Genomic DNA, 9,932 nt, shown 5'->3' on the forward strand with positions numbered 1-9,932 from the left:
TCTACATACTGTAATTCTAAGAGTCTGGAACAGAAAGTGAAATGGAATAATATGGTATAAATTATATATACTGTGTGGTTAGTAGTAATTATGTTTGTGTCCTATGCCATGCATCATAGCTCCAGAAATAGGAGCATATGTGTTATATTCACTACTTCTATACTCTTACCAGAACATGACTGTAAAGAAAGGAGAGCTAAATACCACATATGTAGCTCCACAAACTTGAAAGGTGGAGCCTAAGAGAATGCTTTGTAAGTAGAGATGTCTCTAAACTCCAGCCAAGGAAACCAGGTATAGGAAAACTGAAATTTATTGTCTGATAAAATGAGCTCATCCATAGAAAAGTAATTGTTAATCCTGGTGAACCATTCCGTGATACAAGGGTGTATTGCTGCCTTTGCAGAATTATTCAAATGTTTTATGAGCGAGTGTTTTTGTAAGTGGATAAAGTGGTTAGCACTTCTGCCTCACAGCGCTGGGGTCATGAGTTAAATTCCCGACCATGGCCTTATCTGTGTGGAGTTTGTATGTTCTCCCTTTGAGTAGATTTCCTCCGTGTGCTCCGGTTTCCTCCCACACTCCAAAACATACTAGTAGGTTAATTGGCTGCTATCTAAATTGACCCTTGTGTGTTTGTCTGTCTTAGGGAAATTAGACTGTAAGCTCCAATGGGGTAGGGACTGATGTCAGTGAGTTCTCTGTACAGCGCTGCCGAATCATTGGCGCTATATAAATAAATGGTGGTGATGGATATTGAGAAATTGGGAAGCGAGAGAGGACAAAACGGTGGAATATCTGATCCCACAATTTTTTTGGGGGGGGTAGAGTACTCGGTTTTCCAATATGCACAGTTTAGGTCAATCCCACCATATGTGTAAAAGGGTTCCCATACTCAAATTGCCCCTTCAGCAGAATCCAAATATCTCAGAGCCACGATTTGTGAATTTGGACAGGAATCAAATACCAGCGTGGTGGAATCTTAAACTGAGTTTCAACTACTGATAAGCTGAGGGAGCTTGTGTGCGTGGCAAAAATATCTTCTGCCATTTATTATCGATGGGAGGTCGGGGTAAGTCCCTATTCCAGGCATTCACAAATTATGGGAGTGAATGAAGCCATATTGTCTGGAAGCATTTTGTATACAGTGGCAATGGAATGCTTTGGCACAATGGTGTCCCTTTCCGATATCTGTTAAGAGAGATAAAATATCTTAACTGAAAATAAGCTCATTGCTCGCGACAAGACAAGGCGATCTCCTTTATATCAAGAAATGTGTACATACCTCTATGACCAACCCGACTCGCCCTAGTACAATATGCTTGTGAGGAGCATTGTAGGCCCAGCGGAAAATCCGGATTACAAATAATGGGTGTAAGTGGAGAGAAATTGGAGGAGAGGTTGCCTCGGATTTGTAACTGCCTCTGACAGTCAAGAGTTGGCCCTATTCGGAGATTTTGTGAAGCTTTGAGACCCATTGCAGGATAGGGAGCGAAGTTGGAGAATAAAAATGCCAATGGCCATATAATTTCATATCAGTAATTGGGTGGAAATGCTCCATCTAACTAGTCCTAGTGGATAATTCACAATTCTTTCTCTGATCCATTAATAAAGAGGTGTACAAGTTAGATAACCAAGCCCTTTGTATTCCTTGAAGTGTATACAAGTAACAAATATATGTCTGATTGGTGCTGATGGTCTGTGCTCTCATGGTATTATGCAGCTGTAAGCATAGATGGATATAATTTCTACAACTCGGCATACAAGACCAGGGCCGTAACTAGGGCTGTGCGACGGGCGACCGCCCAGGGCGCAACGCTGAAGGGGGGCGCAATTTAGGAATATTTTAAGTTAGTTTGGTTAAAATTGAGGGCTAGGGGGGCGGCATTTGTCTTTCTCGCCCCAGGCGCTAGAATTCTAAGTTACTGCTCTGTACAAGACTATACCATATGGAAGTGAACTTGGTAACATCTACTTTGGTTTGTATTTCTCTGGCAATCTCCCACCTTTTACAAATCAATTTAAGTGGTGGGATTGCTCTATTGACAGCCTGTACATTCCATCTCCCTTGCACCTGTCCACTCTACAGACCAGTCATCCACCAAGGTAACTGTTGCAGCTATGCTGCTCCAAAGCCTGGGCGTGCTTACACATGTACAAAATCGGGTCAATGTAGTTAAGTGAATTATGATTTGGGACTGCTGGAGGAAACCTATGCATAATTATATGTATATATTAGTACTTTATGGCCACTTTATCAGGTATACGTTTCTAGTATTTTGCCCACAATTCGTACTAAAATTTTTGTGACATGGATTCAACAAGGTGGTGAAATATTCTTGAGAGATTCTGGTCCATGTTGACATGACTGTATCATGGAGTTGCTGTAGATTTGTTGGCTGCACATTCATACTGTGAACATCCCGTTCAACCACATCCTGAAGGTGCTGTATTGGACTGAGATCTGGTGCCTGTGGAGGCCATTGAAGGACACTGAACTTATCCTGTTTGTGGTCCCACCTTGTGATGTGACGTGTGATTTGTGACATGGTAATATGTAATCCTGCTGGCAGTAGCTAGTAGAAGATGGATGAATTGGCCATAGAGAGATGTTTATGGTCAACAACCCTACCCAGAATATAGAATTTAAACAATGCTCAATTGATATTGAGTTCTCTTATGTGGGCCAAAAAAGCATTTCCCAACCAATTGCACCAACAGCAGCCTGCACCATTAACAAGGCAGGATGGATGCACGTTGTGTTCACCAAATTCTGAACCCACCGTCTGCCTGTTGCAGAATAAATTGAGGTTCATCAGACCAGTCAATGCTTTTCCAATATACAACTGTCCGGCTTTGGGTCGTATTTCTTCCCCATTTTGGTGTTTGGTCTGTTTAACAACTATACATATTTTAGCTTCTATAAATAAGCTTCGCATACAACTAGATATGAATTCTAGCCCGGAGTAGAATTCCTGTGTCATTTTCAATATAATCTTCACAATGAGGAGACTGAAATGTATTGTGCCTTTGTTCACCAGGGAGATTCAATGGACTGCACATGCTCAAGTATTTATATAGCTTCTTAAGTCTCATAGAAATATTTCATATACAATGTTCACTTGAAACACTAGATGGCAGTAGTACTCAAAGTATAAAATATTAGCTTTATGTGATTAACACTACATCTCTAGCTTACATCATAAAGATATATTGCTAATTTTATTCTAAAACAAAAGTCATTGTCTATTTTAGATTTTTTCTAGGTGGTCTCTTTTATATCATTTTAATCTAGTCTATACCACATTAGTGGTTAGCACTTCTGCCTCACAGCACTGAGGTCATGAGATCGATTCCCGACCATGGCCTTATCTGTGTGGAGTTTGTATGTTCTCCCTGTGTTTGCGTGGGTTTCCTCCGGGTGCTCCGGTTTCCTCCCACACTCCAAAAACATACTAGTAGTTTAATTGGCTGCTATCAAATTGGCCCTAATCTGTGTGTGTGTGTGTATGTTAGGGGAGTTAGACTGTAAGCTCCAATGGGGCAGGGACTGATGTGAGTGAGTTCTCTGTACAGCGCTATGGAATTAGTGGCGCTATATAAATAAATGATGATGATTATCTAGGAATGGGCAAACATTCACTTAGTTTCGAGTTATGCAATTTTAACAATACATGAATGCATACATATTTGCAATCTAAACAGTGGCCATATATAAATGTATCCCTCATTAAGTTTATATGCATCTGCACTCGCATAGAAAAAGATGCACACTTGCCTGGAGTGGGTATACCTTTGCTAGGGTCTAAGAAGGTGTATCTAAGGACTCTTTAAACACTTGCCTGCCCCTGCCCGCCACCATCATTTACACAAGTCCACTTTTACGATGTTAGGGTAATTTACCTCTCCTTTATCAAGTCCCTTCAGATATCAGTGAGATCAGTAATCAAGACACAGACATGCCAATGTCAAGATGGATACTGAGCTGTGCTCGTTTATTAGTGGGTTACATTTATACATGAAAAAGCGTTTGATCTGGTTATAGGACAGAAACACATGATTGATATTTTCCTGAGTAAATATAAATCTTCTGACAAAGCTAGATAGTTATCTTCATGTTACTTTTATGGGTTTTTATCAAGTTTCGCTGGCGCCAGTACTCCTGATGTCATCATCCGCTATTCCCGGTCCTAGGCCTCCATCCGGCGTCTTTTTGATAGTTTAAGGCTGGAGCTGGTGATTATGCTGAATGTATTTTTAAGGCAATACCAACATTTTTAACTCCTTCACATATTATTACCATTAATGCTGGGGAACCTAAAGGTCCTTTCACAATGAGATATATAGATAGATAATTACGCCAGGTGTACACCTACTGCGAACTGAGCCTGACTCAGTTCACAATTACCTATGCATGCCCTGTTCCACCTCTCCAACCGTAAGGAGCCACAAGCAACACATCTGTATATGGACGGATGCATGTGAGCATGTGCAGTACAAATCTGTATTTTATGCTAAGCAAACAGGCGACCACCATACTCGGCATGATTCCCATAATGTTTAAATTTATACAATTGATGAGAAACAAATACCCTTCCTAAATGATACAGGAGCTGAGCAACAAAATCCTTAGTACATTGCTGAATATCAATATAAAGATAAAAATATGCTAATGACAAGCTTGATTCCAGGATGCATCCCTTGTTAATGCCCCAGATGGCTCCAATAAGATATGAAACGTGTGGTAAATTCAGATACATCCAGAAAAATACCAGCTTAATCAGAGTCAATACCCACTATCAAAAGCAGCAGAAGTAGAAACGTGACCTGTAATCCCTGGTCTCATCAACCAAGAGATTATCATGACCATTTATAAGTCTGGCAAATACACCTATACTACCTGTAAAGATACTTATTACTAGTACAATATTTAAATATGTGCTATTCAGCATTTTACTATAGCTGATGGCCCCAAAAACTCAACTTGTGCAGCATGGAACATATTTATTAATTTATTTGGCCATTGAGGGTCAGAATAAAATAACACCATGTGACGTTTATTTTTCATGTAACGTTTCTTTTTTTATGTATTTAGTATGAAAATAGAGCACGATAGTGACATCTTGTGGTTGTTGTAAAAACTGCAGATGACAGAATTTTGTTAGAAAGCAAAGAACATATTATATATTATGTTTTTGTTGTAAACTAGACCGTACTGAATGTTTGCTTTGCATAGCACGTCTGTATATTTTATGATTCGTTTATGCATAGATTTTGTCATTTTTACATGCTTTACATCTACTAAAACAAGCTGCTATAATGAAGTGTAAATTCACATACTAACTCATGCTTGTTAAGACTCTATAAAGCTTTAATATTGCAAATGAGAACTGAAGATGTAGATATGACCTGCTTGCCATTGCTCCAAAACAATCCTCTGCCCCAAGAGCAAGAAAGATGGTAGACCAATGCCCTATTAAATGACTTTATCATCATCATTATTATTTATATAGCGCCAGCAGATTCCGTAGAGCTTTACAATTTGGAGCAAACAGTAATAAATCAATACTGGGTAATACATACATACAGAGGGTTAAGAGGGCCCTGCTTGCAAGCTTACAAGCTATAGGACAATGGTTTGATATACAAGGGTAAGTGCTACATCATATTGAATATTTGTCCAGCTACAATGCAAAGGTTACAAAGTATTTAGTGGGCTGTATGATCAGTCACAGCAATGTTGGTCAGAGGGTTATTGTCTTGTGTTAGCTGTGTAGAGGGTGGTAATAGGGTAACTAGGGAGATTAAGAGGGCGGTAGAGGAATACTAAAAGCTTGTCTGAGGTGGTGGGTTTTCAGAGAACGCTTGAAGGTTTGAAGACTAGAGGAAAGTCTTGTGGAGCGAGGGAATGAATTCCATAAAGTGGGTGCACCTCGAAAAAAGTCCTGTAACCGAGAATGAGAGGAAATGATGAGAGTGGAGGAGAGACGCAGAACGGAGGTGTCAAGTTGGGAGATATTTTGAGACAAGTGAGTAGATGTATCTCGGTGCAATTTTGTTGATGGCCTTGCATGTTAGTAGAAGAATTTTATATTGAATTAGTTGAAAACAGGCAAGCAATGTAGAGACGGACAGTGATTCAGCAGACGAAAAATGATTTGCAAGGAAAATCAATTTAGCTGCTGCGGGCAAAATAGATTGTAGGGGCTTGAGTCTGATTTTGGGAAGACCAATAAGGAGGGAATTACAATAGTCGATGCGGAAGATGATGAGTGCATGAATTAAAGTTTTTGTTTTGTGTGAGATTTGTAAGTATTCTGGAAATATATTTTAAATGTATGCAGCATGATGTAAATATAGAGTTGATGTGGGGAACAAAGGATAGTTGCGAGTCAAGGACTTTATATTGCTGTTTCCATTTTTGTCGACTACCTCTAACATATCTCTGGAATACTAATCAGCACTGATGGAATATGTAACGTGGAAACAGATTTTTTTTTTCTGCCCCCATTTCTGTTTTTTTATGGAGGAGGTGTTGGATGTTTTTAGTTACTGCAATGCTCTCTTAACAATACAGAGAGTACTAGTGTATAGAATGCTCTCTATATTGTATAATGGTCACTAAACTGTTCTCTGTGTTGTACAGTGGTTGCTACAATCGGTGGTAGTCATTTTTACGAAGACGAGAATTCCGACAGTAATTACACCAACAGTAATATGCCGATGAGTAGGATCCCGGCTTGGAGCAAATACAGACTTACCATAAGAGCGACTCACAACATTTCAGACACGCTGCATATAAATGCCGATAGCAGAAATGCAGTGTCGTTCTCCTCACATTGCCGCTTTTAAGGGATCAATGCCAGGACCTGCCACCTCTATAATCAAGAAAAAGGTTAGGGTTAGGTTTAGGCTTCTATATTATACAGGCGCCATCTTTTTTCTCCTCTTTATTGGCTCCAGTCTTTAGTTGGTAAGGCAGAGGTACACGCAGGTCTTTTTCATTGCAGCCTGTGTGGTCATGTCATTACTCTAGCAGCATTTGTCTTATAGCGCTCCTGTAGGACCAATGTTGTAATAGAGAATGACACAGTTGCACAGGCTGCAATCAAATTGACCTGCGGATTGTCTACCTCTGCCTTACCAGCCACCGATCAATAGTAAGTCTACAGTGCTGGGCCAGAGAATTTTTGGTGCACCCACTCCCAACGAAAATAAGTTTAGATATTTTACTTTGAACTAAAAAAATAACTACAAAAATATTTCACAAAAGAAATACCAGGGTCCCTCAAGGATGCAATTGAAGTAATATGATGACATTTATATGTGTGTGTATATGTGTGTGTGTGTGTGTGTGTGTATATATATATATATAACACACACACACACACACACACACACACACACACACACACACACACACACACACACACACACACACACACACACACACACACACACACACACACACACACACACACACTCTCTCTCTCTCTGTACCTATGTCCTTCACCTGTTTATCTTTGAAGTACAATGCTCTATATATGTGTAATGTCTGCAGCCTTGCTCTGCAGACTGTCAGCTGAATATCTAATTCCTCTCGTAGATGCCTGTGGCAAATCACTCCCTTTGTCACATTGCTTATGATATCTGCTGGCTACACTTAGATCCTGTTCTCCTCTAACCTTTATCTAAAAAATAAATAAATCAAGTTGGGATGGAAGACAGCAAAGGAGAGCAGAGAAGGCCATAATCAGCACACAAGTTCTATATAGGCTCCTGTCTAGAACCTTAGAATGGGGGAAACAGAAATGTAAGCCTGGCCCAGCTGGCCAATCCTCACCTAGATATCACGAACAGGCAACAACTAGTATGTTTAAAGTTTTAATTTACACCGGGGTTAGAAAAAGGGACATCAATGTTCACCTACAGTTATATCAGTCTTACATTGACTGTACCAATTCTCGTCTAGGGCTCATCCCTCTATAGCTAGCGGTCCAGAGCAAATGCTCTATCTACCATCTACTATGCCTGAAAACTGATGGGTTTTTTATATTACAAAAAGTTGGGAAGGTTACACATAGTCTGTCTTTTTCCTATATTCCCAAGGATCTGATGATATTGCATAGGTGTAGTAGGCTTTAGTGCAGATTCCGGTGTGGCCACACCTAGTACAAACACTACTTATTGCATACAACCAGGGCCGGATTTACCACTAGGCAACCTAGGCACCTGCCTAGGGCCTAGCGGCTCTTGGGGGGGGGGAGAGAGCAAATTGTGACATATGGGACGTGCACCACATGCAGGGCCGCTGCTAGTGTCCATGGCGCTCTAGGCACTTTCTCAAAATCGGCGTGTATTATGTGTGTGAGGGGCCACTGTATCCGTGTATTGTGCGTGTATTATGTGTGTGTGAAGGCGGGGGGGCCCAAACCGATATCTTGCCTTGGGCCCCATGAGGTGTAAATCCGGCTCTGCATACAACCACCTCTCTTCTTTATCCTGGAGAAAGACTGCTCTCTATGTAATTTATACATTTATAATGAGCCAGCAGATGGATTTCCTGGCAAAACAATGTTCCTGTTTTTGTGGAACGTAGACAGCTGTCTCACACAAAACATTTTTTTCACTGTTCTACATATGGTGAAATAAATTATTTTGTTTTACTTCAAGAGTTAGTGAATAATATTAAGAAGCATCATGTAGTCTTAACCTGTCTTGTTACTAAATACTCCATACTATTGATGTACAATGAAAGTCAAAGAATACAAGGTTTTTGAATTAGGATGGAGATTCTTTCTTATGTTGATTTGAAAGTTGTTTTACTTATTTATTTTACTTATTTATTATGTCTTTAGCTACAAAACTGACCTGTCTTCTGAAAGCAAAGAGGCCGGGACCAATTTAACATTTTCTCTGGCTCATGCCAACCTTAACTCAATTGCCCAAACCCCCAACCATAATAACCACAGCATGCAGCATAATGTTTAATCCAATATTTCCTGCCTCATAAAATCTTCTTTTCTTATCCAACGTAATCAATATGAAGAACTACAAAACTCCCAGTTGCATGGAACCGCTTATGAGAAGCACCTGTGCCCACCTACTTAATAGCCTGGCAGCTGTATAAGATTTTCTCTTTCCATCTCTTTAAATAATAAATGAGATGAGTAGGTTTCCAAAATATAATATTTCTAAAGTTTATTATTAAAATGATATTATACATAGATGCAGACATATGCCCAGGGTCTCAAATGCCAATTGACGCCCTCTATTTGATTAACTCATTCTTTTATAGAGTTTATTTCTTTAAAACACACCTTCCCAGCTTACATCACTGCTGGCACTCTAAGTCTCTATAATTAAAATGACATGTTCATCTTGGACGGTCATCTTGACCTTTTACGGTGCCAATATTTCTTTGGCCATATCCGGCGATATTGTGCAATAATGGAAATTTTCTAAAAACATGTCTCTTGTTATGTAATATGTGTATTGTGCAACATGTGTTTTTCCGTTCTCTTAAAGCACAGAAACAAAATTCTAGTTCATTGGTTCATTCTATTGAACTATTTGGTATTATAGGGTTTTTGTTAATAATTACTTCGACACAGCCAATCAGAAGCAGTCTCTTACACCACTGAGCCAATCACGGATAAAACACCACTTCTAAGTTCACATTTAATACTTCTGTTATGTCACCTTCCACGCCTCTGATGTGACACCTTCCACGCCTCTGATGTGACACCTTCCACGCCTCTGATGTGACACCTTCTACACCTCTGATGTGACACCTTCCACGCCTCTGATGTGACACCTTCCACGCCTCTGATGTGACACCTTCCACGCCTCTGATGTGACACCTTCTACACCTCTGATGTGACACCTTCCACACTTCTGTTACGTCACCTTCCAGACCTCTGATGTGACAC

The sequence above is a fragment of the Mixophyes fleayi genome, chromosome 5, assembly GCF_038048845.1.
Source record: "Mixophyes fleayi isolate aMixFle1 chromosome 5, aMixFle1.hap1, whole genome shotgun sequence".
In the NCBI taxonomy this organism is placed as follows: Eukaryota; Metazoa; Chordata; class Amphibia; order Anura; family Limnodynastidae; genus Mixophyes; species Mixophyes fleayi.